The 18,711-nt window shown below is 44.3% G+C and overlaps 1 protein-coding gene across 1 annotated transcript in view; it reads right to left on the bottom strand.

The window, feature by feature from the left end:
• USP34 (ubiquitin specific peptidase 34) overlaps positions 1–18,711 on the bottom strand; it is a gene marked incomplete in the record, with an annotated part of 5,849,982 nt that overhangs the window by 1,050,650 nt on the left and 4,780,621 nt on the right.

The following is an 18,711-nucleotide window of genomic DNA, read 5'->3' as shown; positions in this document are numbered from 1 at the left end:
CAAAAATGAATGCAATGGCCTATCCATTTGGAACTGGTTTGCTTTGAAATAGCCTTCCTCTCTGCCCCTGCAGCAAATGCCACCAGCAGTTGATCAGATTTCCTTTGAGGTTTAGTTCTGTCCAAGTTGAATCTAAGTTGTTTGTGCACATCTAAGGACTGCAGAATCTGTTCCCCTTTATTGTATGGATTAGGAAAGAAGGCTGGCAAATGTATGGACTGATTAAGGGCCACACTGGATATCATCTTGGGCATGAAGGAGGGATTGGTCCCGAGCGACACCCTGTCCGCATGAAAGATGATGAAAGGCTCCATGGCCATGAGGGCCTGTAATTCAAATACCCTTCTTGCTGAAGTGATTGCTAAAAGGAAAACTGTTTTCCAAGAAATAAATTTTAAGTCCACAGTGGCAGCTGGCTCGAAAGGACGAAGTGTGAGCTTTTCGAATACAAAGCTGACGTCCCAGACTGGAGTTGGAGCTTTCCTGGGTGGTCGTGGATTTTTGCCCCCTCTGAGGAACTGCTTAAGCAGTGGATGAGAGAAGAAGAGTGGTTCTGTGTTATAATGAGCTGAGATGGCTGAGGCGTGAATTTTTATGGAGGAAAAAGACAGGCCCTTATGAAGCATCTCAGTGAAGTATTATAAAACCTGAGGTAAACTGGGCACTGTTGTGGTCATCCCTTGAGAGTGGTTCCAGGCACAGAATCTTTTCCATTTTTCAGCGTAAGACTTTCTAGTACTAACTAGGCCTCCTTGCCTCTAAAATGATATCCATCACTGGTTTACGGAGGGATGGTAAAGGAGAAATTAAGTAATTAGCCAGGCTGCTAGATTCAGTGTTTGAAGCTGAGGGTGCAGGATTTGGTTCTCCTGCTGAGACAATAGAGTAGGCGTCTGAGGCAGGTGCCATGGGGCCAGGAGTGACACACTGCGCAAGAGGGGGTACCAGTGTTGGCGTGGCCAGTCTGGTGCAATCAAAATCGTCCTTGATTTGTCTTGTTTGATCTTTAGTAGTACTTTGGAGAGCAGAGGCAGAGGAGGAAAGGCATAAACTGATTTTTCAGGCTGAAGGACAGAGCATCCACTTTCCAAGCTTGTTTGTGGGGAGTCTTTGTGCAAATTTTGTCCAACTGATAGTTCTGGGGTGAGGCAAACAGGTCTATACCTGGGCGCCTCATTTGCTTGTCAACATGTTGAAAATCCTTGGTTCAAGTTTCCACTCATGTGGGTCCACAAGGTTTCTGCTTAGTTCTTCTACCAGTGTATTTTGCTTTCCTGGCAGGAATTGAGCTTGTAGATGCACTTGATAGCTCAGGGCTGTGTTCCACAATGCCATAGCTAGTCTCCAGAGGGGGTAAGAATGTGTACCCCCCTACTTATGTACCACATAACAGTAGTGTTGTCCGTCTTTATCATTAATTGTCCTGGACGAATGTGGTCCTTGAAGGCTGTCAGTGCATTCTGTACAGCTAGCATTTCTTTTTGATTGATATGCAGGTGCATTTGACTTTGGTTCCATTTGCCCTGAATGCACTTCCCTGTCAAATGAGCCCCCCCATGCATAATCTGATGAGTCTGTCGTAAGGGTTTGGGCGGCAGGGGGTGTTGTGAATGGTAGTCCCTTGTTTTGGTGGCAGGCCTCTGCCCACCACAGAAACTCTAGGCGTAGGCAAGGTATGATAGGAATCATTGTTTCTAAATTCTGAGAATGTTGGCACCAAAGGCTTTTCAGATACCACTGTAGTTTCCTCATATGCAGTCTTGCATATGGAATCAGAAGAATGCAGGAGGCCATGAACCACAAGGCTTGTAAGTATTTGCCTTGCAGATAGTAGGGGTTTTGTGGCCACTTGTCTGAAGTAGGTTGTCAAATAAATTTGTTTCTCTGGCGTGAGGTAAGCCATCTGGGAAGTTGTATTCAAGCTTGCTCCCAGGAATATAATTTGTTGACAGGGTACCAGGTGTGATTTCTTTACATTTATGGTGCACCCCAGACAAGTCAGCACCCTTTGAACAAAGGCCAGATGATTCAAAAGTATGTCCTGGCTTTCTGCCGGAATTAAACAATTGTCCAGGTATGGGTATATTTGAATATTTCCTTGCCTGCAAAAGACAATGACTGGGGCCAGGCACTTTATGAATACCCTGGACGCAGTAGATAAGCCAAAGGGCAGTGCAGAGAACTGATAGTGATTGTAGCCTGCTTTGAAACGTAGGTATCTTCTGCAAGATTCCTTGATTGGGATGTGCAGGTATGCTTCCTTTAAATCGAGTGTTGGAATCCAGGCATCTTTTCCTAGCATGGGAAGCAACTTGTGAAAAGTCAGCTACTTGAATTTTGGAATCACCAAAAAGGTGTTCAGAGTAGTCAGGTCCAGGATTGGACGCCATGAATTGTCCTTTCTGGGTACCAGGAAAGTCTTGAGTAGAAACCTTGTCTTTTTTCCTCTAATGGTACAGTTTGAATAGCCTTTATGTTTAAAAAAGAGAGTATTTGCTTTGGAGCCACTGCCCAGTGAACTGGGGATAGACCTGGCCAACCATTGAGCGTTGGCAACATGTGAAAATGAAATCTGTATCCTTGGGACACTATACTTAAAACCCATTTGTCCTGGGTAATGAGTTCCCAGTTTTTAGGTTCATACTAGGCTATCTGCCCTAGGGCATTTATAAGCCTAGCCAGAGTGTGCTTGGCTTTCGCCACCCATTTTAAATTAATTTTGCTATGCCTTTTTTTGAGGTTAGTATACTGTGCCTCTGTCTAACAGTGACACAGAAGTGATAGCCGGGGTAAACCTACGATCTCCCATCCACTCATCAAGATTCCTCTTGAAGAGAGTCAATGTGGGACTCTGCCTAACCTGGACTGGGATTTTATTCCAGAGTGAAGGGAGCCTCTGGGTTATGAATCTGTCCCTCCAGCATGTCCTATTTATTTCAGTGCTGAGGTTCAAGTCTCTCGAGCACGTAGCTCGATGGGATTTGGATTTTCTGAGGTGCAGCATGTTCATTAATTCCGGGTTGGACATGGCTTTATATGTCAGGCACAGATCGCCTCTGAGCAGGCGGTATGCCACTGAGTAGAGCTGGAGTTTCTTTAACCGGGCAGCATATGGCATCTGTTTGAGCCCTTTGATCCTCTTGGTGAGGTACTTTTGGGGTCTTTCCAGTTGCTGCAGGTGTCTGGTAAGGTACATCCCAAAAGGGCATTGTACTCAATTATGGGCCTGATGAGGGATGAGTAAAGAGGTACGATGACCTCCCTGATCTAGATGTGAATCCCTTCATGATTAGGTGGGCTATATAAAATGTTTTTCTAACCACTTTGGACACGTGGTTGTCAAATGAGAGATTGCTATCAACTTGGGTCCCCAGGTCCCTAATGACTTCTTCTGTACTTAATGGATTACCACCTATGTGGTAATTTGTGGGCACTTTGTTTTTGCCAAAGGGGATGACTATACACTTTTTGGCGTTTAGCTTGAGGCCATGGCTCTGGCACCAGTTGTCTGTTTCTATGAGGCCCTTTTGGAGGATGCTTGTGTCGGCTGGAGAGTGGATTATGGCGCCCAGTTTGCAGTCATCTGCGAACTTGGTCAGCCACAGTCCTTCCGTGTTGGCCTGTACCGCCGAGAAATATATACCGAACAAGAGAGGTTCCACGACTGAGCTTTGTGGGACGCCACTTGTAACTGGCTTGGAGTCTGACATGGCTCCAGCAATTCTAACCATGTGGGTTCTGTCCTTGAGCCAGTTTGCAACCCATCTAGTGACATAGGGGTTTATATTTAAGCCGGTGAGCTTATCTATAATGCCCGAGTGGGGTATTGTATCGAAGGCTTTTGCGAGGTCCAGGTAGGCTGTGTGGACCACCTTCCCCTCGTCAATGGCCTTGGTGACTGTTTCAAAGAAATCGACCAGGTTTAAGAGGCAGGATCTGCCCTTAACAAAGCCAAACTGGGTAGGATCCAGTGTCTGTAGGTCCCCAATATCTTTATTTATGAGGTCCATGATGATCCTTTCCATAGCTTTGCAGACCAAGCTAGTCAGGCTTATGGGGCGATAGTTTCCAGGATCCGTTGAGGCACCACCTTTGTGGAAAGGGACCACTGTTGCTGCACGCCACTCTTTGGGTACATATCCTGTAGTAAGGCTAAGATTGAACAGTAGTTTTATGTTTGGGTTTAGCTCTTCTTGGAGTTCATGTAGGACGCAGCCCGGGACACCATCTGGTCCCATTGATGCTGTGTTTTTTGCTTTGGAGAGGGCGGCTCTTACCTGAGCATCTGAGATGTCAGGGGGGCAGCACTCTGTTGGGATAGATATTTGCCCTTTTGGTGGGGAGAGGGGAGAAGTTTGCACTGAACCTGTCAGCTAGGATGTTGGCAATGTCTGTGGGCTTGGTGTATTTTTTGTCATTTTGGACTAATTCTGAGCATATCCCAGGTTCCTAACATAACTAAAGAAAGCCTTGTGATTATCCTTAGTGTCCTGTGCAATTTTTCTCTCGAAGCTGGCCTTAGACGATTTTATGAGTGCCCGTAGTTTTTTGCTAATACTGATCAGAGATGCCTTCCCTTTTTGGGATTTTGCTCTATCATGTAGTAGCTTCCTCCTTCTGTTGTATAGTTTGTTTATGGCTGGGGTCCACCAGACAGGACGTCTGCCTTTGGAGGATTGGGTCTTGGTTTTATTTGGGATTGCATGATCCATGCATTCCTGAAGGTGTTCATAGAATGCGTTTATAAAGGATTCTGCGGTCTGGGCCGTATTTTCCACAGGCCCGGGGGCTTTGAAGGATTTCGCCTCGGTTTTGAGGCGTGTGAAATTTGCTTTAGAGAACTTTTTCACTGTGGTTTTCTGGGCAGGGGGTGGGGTCGGGATGTGAATATCCAGTGAGATTAGTTTATGGTCTGATCTTACCAGTGAGGGATACACTTCTGGTCTGGAGCATAGTGTCCCCATGTTGGTGATGATCAGGTCCAGTATGTTTTCCCCTCTTGTGGGAGTGGTAATAAGTTGTTCCATAGCATTTGAGTTTATAAATTCTAGGAACCTTTGGACTTGGGTGTTGGAGCTAGAGTAATGCTCCCAGTCTATGTTTGGGTAGTTGAAGTCACCCAATATAATGGTGTTTGGAAAGACCTTCATATTTTCCAGTATTCTCAGGAAGGCCAAGTGGGGTTCCTGTGTTTGGGAGGGTGGTCTGTAGCAGGCTATAAACTGGAAGGCAGTTTTACCCACAGTTAGTTGCACATGGATAGTCTCTGATGCTTCGTGCTGTGCCACCAACCTGGAGGTGTGGGTATCTTTGACGAATATTGATACTCCCCCTCCTTTTGTGGTTCGGTCCAAGTTTTTGGGGCCGAAAAGCATGGTATGAGGTATAACCTGGTAGTGCTGGGGTGCACTCGGGAGCCTTGAACCAGGTTTCTGTTACTGCACAGATATCGATGTTCTCCATGCTAAGGAGAGTTTCGAGTGCTTGCATCTTGAGGTTTAGACTTCTGGCGTTGAGTAGCATTACTCTTAGTTTCTTATCCCTTGTGATACCTATGGAGGTGGGTTTGTTTTTTGAGCCTTGCCTAAAAAAGGCACTATGGGGGTAGCAAGAGCCTTTGCCAATATCCGAAAGCCCAGGGGTGACAGGTGCAAGCCGTCCCTAGCGAAGCATCGTGGCTTGTCGAGCATGTCATCCCAGGCTGACAGGCATTGGATCCCCTTTGAATTGACACCAACACTTAAGCCAATTGTTGAAATTGATCATCTTGTCTTCATATTGTGGCATCATTCTTGGTGAGGGTAAGATGCTACTCAAGGTCAGGGTCATACCGGCCTGGGCTACATGCTCAGAGAGCTCCTCTATGTCTCTTTTCATGTAGTCCAGGGAGGTACGTCTCAGGTCATTCACACCAGCATGGACAATGACCGAGTCATATTTGTACTTGCTTTGGAGTGACCTGAGTGCTTGTGTTATGTGGCGGATCCTAGCGCCCGACAGGCAGCTCACCGTGACCTTCTCCTTGTTCAGCCTGGTGAGCGGGACGTCAGTGTGCCTGACGATAGAGTCACCTATTACAAGTGTATCAGGTGTGTTGTTTAGCCTTAAGGGCTGTGACTGTTCGGCACACTGGCTTTGTGAGCTATGTGTTGCACGTGTTTTGTTTTGGGGTAGCGGTTGCTTGGGTGTCTGCTTTGGAGGTCTCTGCTGCTTAGGCAGATTTTTATTTAGAGCCTCAGTATGTTTTGTGTGTTTATGTGTTTGGTTTGTTGTCGTGGTAGGTCTATGTGAGACAGGAATTGTAGTGAGTGTGGTTTCCTTCTCCTCCTGACTGGTTACGCCAGTACTGAGTTGGGAGAGCTTAGCCTCCAGTTTGGCTATATGGTTGCATCTCTCACATGTGTTGGAATTTGTTGGGAGGAGGAGAGGGTTGTCTGTGTACATGAGGCAGTTGTAACATTGCCTCAAGATTCCCAGATTCACCAGCTGGACCGGAGAGGAGATTGACAACTGACCTTTGGACATGCTAGAATAGTATTGGGAATTCCTTTATAATTGAAAAAAAGGGCCAATGGGGAACAAGGTACTCAAGGGGAGTTTGTGAGGGTGTAGTGCTTTTAAATTTTTAGAGCTGACTTATATAATTGCTTTAGTGAGCAAGTGCCAGGTAGCTTAAATGCAATGTGCTACAGGTAACTTAAATGCAAAATCGACAAACAGTAACTTTCTTTCAAGTGAGACAAGGAAATAAGTACAGTAAGCAATGCAGATATCACTAGGGATCCACAGAAGTGCTAAAAGGCCGTGTTTTAGGTGGAATTAGCGTTTCAGGGAAATAAACAAACAACAAGCATACAAATAAAGCTAGATTCAGCAGGCCTGGATCTAGTCTATGCTACAGCAAACAAGGTGTACCAATTTCAGTAAGAAACAGTTAGAATATGCAGGCACTATAAGCCTCTAACCAGAAATTCCCTGCTCAGAAGGGCAGAGTCCAGCCTCTCCTCCCACAAGACTGCAGACCGCAATCCTTCTTAACGTAAAATAACTGTCCTGAAGCCCAAGTGCTTAAACCAGAACTAATACACTTTTAGAATAACAGACAATGAGCTCTCAATCAGCAGTTCCCAACTTAGAAGGATGTAAGCTACCTGTCCTGTCACCACAGTGCAGGCCACAAACCTTCCTAATGTAAAACAACTGGTCTGAAGCCCATGTGCTTAATCCAAAAGACTTAGAAATGATAGCTACACTTTAATCAAGTTACTACCAGCAGTAATAAATACAACTGAATACTTTAAAGAATGCCTGGATTAGTGCTCAAGTTATACAAACAAAGCTAGATTCAGCAGGCCTGGATCTAGTCTATGCTACAGCAAACGAGGTGTACCAATTTCAGTAAGAAGCAGTTCAAATATGCAGGCACTATAAGCTTTAACCAGAAATTCCCAGCTCAGAAGGACAGAGTCCAGCCTCTCCTCCCACAAGAGTGCAGAACACGAACCCTCTTAATGTAAAATAACTGCCCTCAAGCCCAAGTGCTTAAACCAGAATTAATACACTTTTAGAATAACAGACACTGAGCCCTCAATCAGCAGTTCCCAACTTAGAAGGATGCAAGCTACCTGTTCTGCCACTACAGTGCAGACCACAAACCTTCCTAATGTAAAACTGGTCTGAAGCCCAGGTGCTTAAACTAAAAGGCTTACAATGAGTTACACCAAGCAGTAATAAATACAAATTGAGTACTTTTAAGATGACGCAAAAGCAAAATAAAGTAGGAAAAAACACAAATACAGTAAAAGCAGATAATTTTTTTTTTTTTGGAAAGAGAGAAAGGAAAGAGAGAAAGGAGTAGCAGAAACTAAGCTGATTGGCCTTCTCAAATGCTCTCCCTGTACTGGGTAGAATGAGGTAATGACACTAGACTGGGAGGAGGGTCCCAGATCAAATTTACACTAGAGGCGGGCAACTGCAAAGCCACCAACTATAAAAACACTATACCAACAGGGAGGGTGGGAAACAAACAGCAGAAATGTTACTCACAGCTGAAAAGCAGCAGTGAGCCTTTAAATGAAAGTTTTAAACAGCTAAAGGAGCCACTAGAAAAAAGAGTTTAACTGCAACAAGTTATCATAAACAAACAACCCAACAGATGCTTAATAAGAGTGGACAATTTCCAGTTAATACCTCACACACAGTGAAACTAGCTAGAAAAAATACACAGTACACAAAGTGCTATAAACAACAAAGAAATAAAGAACAAAATAAACAAAAAACAGAATACTTAATGTTATATATTGTAGCTCCGAGTTTGCTGAGTGTCCTTCCTTCGATCAGCTCACTGTAAAATGGCTGAACACTCACAACTGAGCTTCTTAGGTAACAGAAAGTTGAAACCTGAGACAGCTTTTAAGAAAGAAATCTCAAAAGAACCAATGAGGTGCTTAGTCTAAGCTGTAGCCCAGGAGACCTGTCAGCCAATGACCTCAAACAATTCTCTCTCACTGAAATGCCTGATGGCTTTGGCTAAAACAAGATGTCCCTGAATTATGTGGCAGACCAATTTTTCCCCCTAAAGGGGCAGTCAATTGAGAAGTGCTTGGAAGTTTTAAAGTCAAGTTATGTCATTGGGACAGTTTTCCATAGGGGGAGTCATACTACTCCCAGATTTGGTAGCGGAAGCACCCCACTGCTTAGTCTTGTGCGTACCCTGGGATGGAAACCTGGGGTTTCTGCTGGGTCTGGGTTTGGATTGAGAAGGCCTGGAAGGGGCAGGAAAGGACCAATTCTTAGAGGGCCAATGCCTATTAAATCTTGGAGGCAGAACTTGTAAGAAATCTTTAACAGTTTGCATAGATTTAGCTTTATCTTCCATCTTTTTAAGAACTTCCTCAGCTTTACTGCCAAACAGGCGGTCCTGATTTAAGGGAGCATCCAACAGTTTCGCTTTAACATGATCAGGCAAATATTGCTCCTTAAGCCAAGCATGCCTTCGGAGTACAGACCCAGTGACAGCAGCCCTGCAAGAGGCCTCTAAAGAATCAAAACCACATTGCAAAGTATGCTTTCCAACCTGTTCAGCAGAATGCATCAAATCCTGTAAATCCTTATTTTCAGCACAGTTAGGAATCAACATAATTTTCTGTTTAAGCAATCCAATAATATGTTGTTGGTACTTTAACATATAAAAACTGACAGTTTATGGCTCTAATGGCCCAAGTTGCAGAAATGTAAACCTTCTTACCCATCTATCCAGCGCCCTGGAATCTCTATTAGAAGGGGTAGGATTTTTGGCAGTAGAAGCCTTAATGCCCTTGGGTCCCTGTGAAATAGTCTCTGGATCTGGAACAGGATTTTTAAAAAGGAACTTGTGAGTATCAGGAACCCTGAAATATCTGTCAGGTTTTCTGGGAGCAGGAGGCAAAGAATCAGGGGCCAAACTAGACTCCGAAAAGGCATCATCAACAATGTCTGGTACAGGAGGTACAGCGAAAGGCCTATGTTGAGTCAGGAGTAAGAAGTCTCCAAGCCTCTTTTCTGAATCGGAGAAATCCTAGCTTTCCCAGTGGAAATGCTCCCTTACAGTTTGCACGGTTTCACCAAAAGAAAAATCCTCGGGAGGAGAAGCAGAGGGAAAAGAGTCCTCTGCATCAGAATCCTCATAAGTAGATAAGGGTAGATCCAAAAAATCAGAATCCTGGTCAGAAGATTCATAAACAAATTCAGTCCTAGATCTCTTAGAAGAGGAAGGTTGGCTTCCCCTGATTAAAGTTATAAGGTCTTCAGCCATTTTTATCATTTGTTTTTTAGGCATAGAGGCCGGAGCATGCGGCCTGGGCATCAGTTTTCTAGGCAAGGTTTGAGGTTTAGGCCTAAAAGAAGAAGAAGGAGGCATCGGTTTAATATGCAAGTCCGTAGGCCTGAATACACTCTCAGAAGCCGGTGCCTGCACAGCAGCTCCGGACCCATCCAAGGTAGAAACATCCGCAGGTTCCACAGTTGAAGCATCTCGTGGCATACCGGACTCCGAATGGGTCTCAGTAGAGGCCTGCGAGTCATAAGTAGTGGGTATCAGGGGCTGCGAAAGCACCCAAGTACTGGAGAACTGGCTTAGGAGAAGCGTCATCAGCAGTTTTGGACTTAGGCGGCCTGTCTCTGTCTTTATCTTTGCGCTTTTTCGGAATCCCAGTAGTCGGATGGCTTACCGACAACATTTCTGGATAATTGAACTGAGAACCGAAATATTTAGAGGTAAAAATATACCGACGACGGATAGTGCGTTGATTAAATAAGGTACAAAACCAACAGCAAGGTATGTCGTGGTCAGGGCCTAAGCAAGGAATACAGTACAAATTAAAATCTTTGTGAGGTATTTGCTTTCCACAAGTAATGCAATTATTAACTTTTACTGACATCGGTAAGGAGCAAGAAAAGGTTTCCCCAACGGAGTACTTAGCTTTAGTTGAAGACTTCGGTTCTGAAACTCCAAAAATGAAAATTACTGCACTTGTGAACTGCTTCTGCTTTGGGCACCGCACGGCAAGAAAGACTGATGTAATGGCATCGGCTGCATGTTTTATACCCCTGACAGACCTGACGTCATGGAAGAAGGGACAGCAACCGACACAGGACCCAAGACTTTGTTAATCAGGCCGACTGAGGGCTACTGCAAGCAGATAACCCAAAAGTGATGAATGCAACAGTGAAACAAGAACATCTTTTTGTTTTACTGAAAGCTCTCAAACAAAACACACACACACACGCACACACACACACTCAATACCCCCCTAAAACCTATTAACTTAATACTAACACACAAAACTATGTTCACCTTCAAATATTGAAGTTTTAACCTCCTAATATGTACAGAAGTCCCAAACTGACAGCTGCACTCATAGACTTGTGTTAACCTAAAAGAAAGGTCATCCATGTTAACATGCATGGTACAGCGTGTGCTTCTACTAAATGCTAATTGGTTCTGTCTTGTCTTTATAGCTCTCCCAGCTGTGAAAAGCCCTGAATGTTTTCAGAGAACATTAACTATCCTGGGAAAGCCCCTGGATGCTTTCAGAGAACACTGTCTACTTTGGAAAAACCCCTGGATGCTTTCTGAGAACCTTATCTTTTAGCCAAGTTCTCCCTTTTTTTCTCAGCCAATCACTCTCCACCAGACTGTAGCCAGTTTCTCTTTATCAGACGGTCTCCATGGAGACATGAGAACTAGGCAGCCAGTTTCTCTTTATCAGACTATTTCCATGGAACCATGAAGACCAAATGCAGAATTGCTACTGAGCTTACATGTATTTGCAAGAAAGAAACTCTCATAATATTCAGTGTTCTTTTTTCATTTACTTGCTTTCTCTTAAAACTTGTTAATAAATCAATCTGAGATCTGTAATGCAGTTATGTCCCCTGGAAGAATGAGAAAAAAGCACATTAACTCTCTCATCATGCTTTTTAACCAGGCTTTTATATGCATTCCAGTGCCATACATTGCTTAAAACTGAAGATGAGAGAAAGAAAAGAAAAAAAAAGAACAGAAACACCTTTTTACAATCCTTATTACACTTAAAAATAACTGAAAAAACTTTGCAGCATGTAAAGAAATCCACATGACACAAAATTGGTACTATTTAAGGAAAAAAAACTTTACTTACAGCTAACTTTCTCCCTTCTCTTGCCCTCCCCAAAGCAATTTTCCAAACATTAATGAAATTAAGTAGGGCATATGCTTTAGAGTCCCCCCAGAAGTCCAACAAACTCTGAAGAAGTTCAATATTTCCAGATTTTCTTGTTGTCATATTTCACAAATATAATTATTGCAGTGTAATCCCATAGTAAGTTACTGGCTTTATTACTGTTCACCTGCAAAACCCTGTTTCTGCTTCATTTCCAACGTATTATCAGTTCTTCTAGTCAACTCTCGTGTGCTCTTCCTTCTCTCCAACATTCTCCATTGAAACCATGGAAAAGGTTTCACAAGTGTAGCCCCTTTGTGGTCTTTATTACCAGAAGAACATATAGAATTTCCATTTGTTTCGCAGCTCACTTTTTGTTGGACAAACTTTTGCATTTCATCAAAAAATGACCCTCCAGGGAAGAATACCTTGAAGACAGCTGGGTACACCAGGTTGAATCTCACATTTGCATCTCGACATTCCCTGAATAGTGGAATAAATTTGTTAATTTTCTGTCTGGTGTAAAATAAGTAATATTCTCCACAAACACTCTGCTGTCTCCCACTTTTAGTACTTTGTCCTTCTGCCACAATTTTGTCAGAATCAAATGCTTCTACTGGTAGGATTGCAACTTTACTATTAAACGTCTAGACTACTTTTTTATAGCCAGGTTTGGAGCATACACACAATGTGCCCCTTTCAACTAACTCCTCCTGGTGTGAAATACCAGTCAGTTGCTTATTTGTGCTTGCATAAAATTAATGCAATCTGTTCCTTCCAGGTTCTTTAGTACAGCTGTAAATCTCAGGTTTTCCCTACGTGCTCTGTCCTCTAATTCTATCATTTTTTAAAACATCTTTTCCTGAGCAGTCTCATATTCAGCCATCCTCTTCTTTGTTTCGACCTCTGATTTTTGCAGCTTTATCATGCCATCTGAATATCTGTTTAAAGCTTCTTCCATTTTTTTCCAGGCTTTTGTTGTTTATGTTTATATACTCCATCAGTGTTTTGTTTATATTAACCAGGTATGTATGCAGTTGCCTTATATCTTCCTGTAGATTACTGGAAGTCATATCTGAAGGCTGTACTGCTTCTTGCTGAACAGCTGTGCACAGTCAGTGTTTCTTCCTCACTTTCTGTAGCTAATTTTTTCCAGGTTTTCCGTATTTCTTTATTCCTGGCATCCAGGCAGTGCACTTACTAGCCAGATACTAAATGTACACATATGCACAAGTCCACTGGCTTTCTCTGCCGAGTTTCTATTTTCACACTGGGAGAGCTAGAAACAAGCTGTTACTCAATGTGCAGCCATCTTGGATGTTTCAAGCGGACAGACTTGAAAAATAAGTTAAAATGATGAAGGGCATTAGCTACTTTTTCCATTAGCAAAGGCTTTCAGTCGGACACAGGAAGACTATACATGCAGGCTGTTGATGAGAGATTTTTAATACAGTGGATATAAAAAGTTTACACACCCCTGTTAAAATGCCAGGCTTTTGTGATATAAAAAAAATGAGACCACAATAAACCATTTTAAAACTTTTCCCACCTATAATGTGACCTACAACCTGTACAATTCAATTGAAAATAAAACAAATCCATTAGTCTTCTTGGGTAGGAGTCTATCAGCATGGCACATCTTGACTTGGCAATATTTTCCCACTCTTCCTTGCAAAAGCACTCCAAATCTGTCGTATTGCGAGAGCATCTCTTGTGCACAGCCCTCTTCAGGTCACCCCACAGATTTTCTATTGGATTTAGGTCTGGGCTCTGGCTGGGCCATTCGAAAACTTTAATTTCCTTCTGGTGAAGCCATTCTGTTGTTGATCTGGGTTTATGTTTGGGGTCATTATCATGTTAAAGGGTAAAATTCCTGTTAATGTTCAGCTTTCTAGCAGACACCGAAGGTTTTAGGCCAAAAGTGACTGGTATTTGAAACTGTTCATAATTCTCTCCACCTTGGCAAAAGCCCCAGTTCCAGCTGAAGAAAAGCAACCCCAAAGCATGATACTGCCACCGCCATGCTTCACCATGGGGATGGTGTTCTTTTGGTGATGCCAAGTGTTGTTTTTGCACCAAACGTATCTTTTGGAATTGTGGCCAAAACGTTCAACCTTGGTCTCATCAGACACTAACATATTTTCCCACATGCTTTTGGGAGACTTGATGTATTGTTTTGCAAATTTTAGCTGGGCCTGGATGTTTTTCTGTGTAAGAAAAGGCTTCAGTCTTGCAACCCTACCCCATATAGCCCAGACATATGGAGAATACAGGAGATTGCTGTCACATGTAGTACACAACCATTACTTGCCAGAAATTCCTGCAGCTCCTTCAGTGTTGCTGTGGGTCTCTTGGCAGCCTCCATGACCAGTTTTCGCCTTGTCTTTTCATCAATTTTGTGGGACGTCCAGTTCTTTGCAACGTTACTGTTGTCCCGTATTTTCTCCACTTTTAATGACTGTCTTCACTTTGTTCCACGTTATATCCAATGTTGTGAAAATTTTGTTGTGCACTTCTCCTGACTGATACCTTTCAACAATGAGATCCCTTTCATGCTTTGTAAGCTCTCTGCGAACAATGGCTTTTGCTGTAGCAGGCAACTGAGTAAATGTCAGGAAAATCCTACTAGGACATCTGAAAGTACAGTTGTGTACACTTACCATAAATGTAGATTTCGAGTGCATTCACTGTTGCAGTCATCACATTTGGGTTATCCCTGCCAGGGTAGCCCTCAGTCAGCTGGAATACCAGATGCTTAGTATTTCTGCATCGGTTGCTGTCACTTCAAGACTGACGTCAGGTCATCTGTAGTATAAAGTAAGGCAGCCGATGCCATTACATCAGTTTTTCTTGCCCTGTCAGGAGCCCCCAAGTGGGAGCCAGGATATGGTGGAAGAACCCCACCAGTAGAAAGTAAATATCAAAACATTCCTTGTAAGGAGAGAGAGAGAAAATGAAAGAGAAAAGGGGGATGGAGGGAGGGAAACCAGGACTGCAAAAGTGAATACACTCGAACATCTACATTTATGGTAAGTCCACACAACTGTACTATGGTCTTCATGTTTCACTCTTGCAGTCATCAAATTTTGGTTGATTCCCAAAGCTGAGGAAAAGGGTGGAGGCAGTCACAAAGACTGGGGGCTGGCTAGGATGCCCTGCAAGACAGCGGTGGCAAAGCCTGCTATGGATTTGAAGAAGATAGGCAGGTGGTAATGCTTGGTGAAGGTATGAACAGATGTCCATGCTGCAGACTCCAGGATGTCCCTGGTGGGGACTCCTCTGAGAAAAGCTGCAGAGGTGGAGGCTGCTCTGGTAGAGTGAGTCTCGACCCTGTCAGCATGGAAAATAATGAAGGGCTCTACAGCCATTAGTGCTTGTAGCTCATATGCTCTTCTGGCTGAAGTGATGGCCAGAAGCAAGGCTGTCTTCTATGATAAAACTTTAACTCTGCTGAAGCTGCTAGCTCAAGGGGGGGGGGGGCAGGGTGAGATTTTCCAACACAAAGTTTAGGTCCCAAGCTGGGGTAGGTGCTCTTCTGGGTGCCCTCAAGTTGCTAGCCCCTCTTAAGAACTGTTTGATGAGATGAGTGAGAAAAGAGGCTGCTCAGTGTTGAAATGAGCAGAGGTAGCAGAGGCATGAATTATAATAGAGGAAAAGGATAGACCACTGTGTAGTAGGTCAGCTAGGTAATCCAGGATGAGAGGTAGGGAGGGTTGTGCCGTATCAGCTCTCTTAGCCTGGATCCAGGTGCAGAACCTTTTCCATTTGTCAGCATAAGACTTTCTAGTGCTAGGGCGTCTTGCCTCCCATATAACATCTAAAACCAGTTTACTGAGATTGGCAGCTTGTACAGTGGTCAGGGACTAAGCCAGGCTGCCAAATTGAGGGTCTGCAATTGGGGATGCATGAATTCTCCTTCCATCTAGGTCAGGAGTGTTGGAATCTGAGGGAGATGCCACAGTGGCAGAGGGGATAGGCTGCGCAGCAGTGGGTACCAGTGTTGGCGTGGTCAGTCTGGGGCAATCAGGATTGTCCTCAGTTTTTCCTCCCTTACTTTGAGCAGTACCTTGGTAATAAGAGGTAGTGGGGGAAATGCATAGATCGAAAGGCTGACCCACTGGAAGGATAGAGCATCCACTTTCCAGGCCCTGCAGTGAGGCTCCCTGGTGCAGAACTTGCTGAGCTGATGGTTGGAGTGGGACGCAAAGAGGTTGACCTTCAGGATGCCCCATTTCAGAGTTATAAGTGTGAAGGTTCTTTGGTCTAGCTGCCACTCGTGTGGGTCCAGAAGATTTCTGCTTAAGTCTGCCAGAGAGTTTAGAGAGCCTGGCAGGAATTGTGCTAACAGGTGTAGTTACATGGCTGAGGCTGTGTGCCAAAGGGTCATGGCAAGCCTGCAGAGAGGGTAGGAGTGAGTTCCTCCCTGCTTGTTGATATACCACATCACAGTGGTATTGTCTTGTTTTGATCAGTAAAGCCCCTGGGGAGAGAAGGGGTCTGAAAGCTGTCAATGCGTGCTGGACAGCTAACATCTATTTTTGGTTGATGTGCCGTTGTATTTGATGTGGGGTCCATTGGCCCGGTATGCACTTGATGTCCAGGTGGGCACCCCAGGCATAGTCTGATGCTTCTGTGGTGAGGGTCTGGGTGGCGCGGGGTGGTGAGACGGGTAGTCCCTTGTTGTGGTAGCATGCTGCTGCCCACCAAAATCTTTCCTTAGGCAAGGTATCATTGGTATAAGAGTTCCCAGGTCTTGAGAGTGTTGACACCAAAGGCTTTTTAGGTACAAATGAAGTTCCCTCAAATGGAGTCTGGCCTATGGAATGAGTAGAATGCAAGATGCCATGAACCCCAGAACTTGCAAGATTTTCCTTGCGGATAACTGGTGTCTGGTGGCTAATTGACAGAAATAGGCTGTCATGCAAGTTTGCTTTTCTGGTGTAAGGAATGCCATCTGGGATGCTGTTGTCCAGGCTTGCTCCCAGGAATATAATTTTTTGGGTGGGTACTAGTTTGGATTTCTTTTCATTGGTAGTGTACCCTAGGGAGGTCAGTAGGTTCTTTACAAAGGCCAGGTGCTTGAGCAGCTTTTTCTGACTGCCTGAGTTAGGCAGTCATCTAAGTATAGGTAAATTTGAATATTTCTTTGCCTGCAAAAAGCAATGGTGGGAGCCAGATATTTTGTGAAAACACTGGGAGCAGTAGATAAGCCAAAGGGAAGCACAGAGAACTGAAACTGCAGAGATCCTGCCCTGAAACTTAGATATTTTCTGCATGATTCCCTGAATGGGATGTGGAGGTAGGCCTCTTTTAGGTCTACAGTGGCTACCCAAGCATTCTTGGAGAGCATAGGCAGTAGTTGCTGGAGGGTGAGCATATTGAATTTTGGTATCACCGGGAAGGTGTTTAGAATGGATAGATCGAGGATGAGGTGCCAGGTGCCCTATTTTCTGGATACCAGGAAGAGCCTGGAGTAGAAACCTTGGCCTATCTCTTCTGCAGGAACGTGCTCTATTGCCCTCATTGAGAGTTGGGAAAGGGACTTGCTGTTTGGCCTCTGTCCACAGGTTTGGAGGAAGATCTGGAAACCCTTTTGGGGTTGGTAGAGTGTGGAAAGAAAATCTGTATTCCTGGGACACTATGTTAAGGACCCAGTGGTCATTGGTAATGGTGGTCCAGGTGCTTGCATGGAAGGAGAGTTTTCCTCCTAGGGGCAAAGTGCAGGTGGACAGAGGGAGGGGGTGGAAGTGGAGAGTCATTGGGAGTTCTTATCAAGAGGGGGTGGCTTTGCACTCCCTGGTTTAGAAGTGGAGGTACTCCATTGCTTTGATCTCTGCATTCCCCGTGGCTGTCTGGGGGGTCTGCTTCCCCAGGGTCTGGGCTGAACTGACCTGGAGGGGGAAGAAAAGGACCAGTGCTTGGAGGGGCAATGCCTACTGAACCTGGGTGGCTGGACCTACAGGAAATCCTTAACTGTCTGCATAGATGTAGTTTTTTCTTCCATCTTTTTTAAGACCTCCTCTGCCTTGGTGCCAAATAAGTTGTCTTTGTGCAAGGGTGCTTCCAATAATTTAGATCTGACATAGTCTGGAAAGGGCTGTTCCTTAAGCCAATCATGCGTTCTAAGGACAGAACCGGTGACTGCTGCCCTGCAAGATGCTTCTAGGGCATCAAACCCACAGTGAAAGGTGTGTTTAGTTACTTGACTTACAGAATGCATTAACTCTTGTAACTCTATTTTCTGCACAAGCAGGAAAAGATGATATTTTTTGTTTGAGGAGTTCCATGGTATGCTGTTGAAATTGCAGCATATGGAACTGACAATTTAGTATTCTAATAGCAAGAGTAGCAGAGGTGTATACTTTTTTATCCCATCTGTTTAATGCTCATGAATCCCTATCTGAGGGGGTGGGATTCTTAGCAGAAGTTGCTTTAATTCCTTTAGGCCCTTGGGAAATAAACTCAGGATCAGCAGTAGGATTTTTGAAAAGAAATATGGGCGAGTCAGGGACTCTGTAATACCTGTCAGGTTTCCTGGGAGCAGGAGGGAGGGTGCCAGGAGTCAAACTAGATTCCATGAAAACATCACCCACAACATCCAGGATAGGAGGAATGGTTAAGGGTCTGTCCTGTGGAAGATTTAAGAATTCCCAGAGTCTCTTTTTAGACTGAGGGTAGTCCTGATATTCTCATTGGAAATGCTCTCTTTAAGTATGAATAAGCAGAGAGGGGTTGCATGCCTTCATATTTAGATGCATCAGAGTCATCAGACTCCTGTTCAGATAAAACTACTGTGGATAAATCTCTTTTGCTTTTGGAAGGGGTAGCTTGGCTTCCCCTGATCAGCATTATAAGGTCTTCCGAAATTTTAAGCATTTGAGACTGAGGCATGGAAGCAGGTGCCTGAGATGGGGTCATCGTGTTTCTTGGGTGTGGTTCGTACCCTGGGCCCTAGAAACTCGGTAGTTTTCGAAAGCACAGTAGACGTGAAAGAAGTCGGTTTGTGTCGAGAATCAGTAGTGCAAAGTAA

The sequence above is a fragment of the Protopterus annectens genome, chromosome 1.part0 (assembly GCF_019279795.1).
Source record: "Protopterus annectens isolate FY-2018-M chromosome 1.part0, PAN1.0, whole genome shotgun sequence".
NCBI classification, from domain to species: domain Eukaryota; kingdom Metazoa; phylum Chordata; order Ceratodontiformes; family Protopteridae; genus Protopterus; species Protopterus annectens.
The sequence above is the reverse complement of the archived record's forward strand: the minus strand, read 5'-3'. Positions and strand labels throughout refer to the sequence as shown.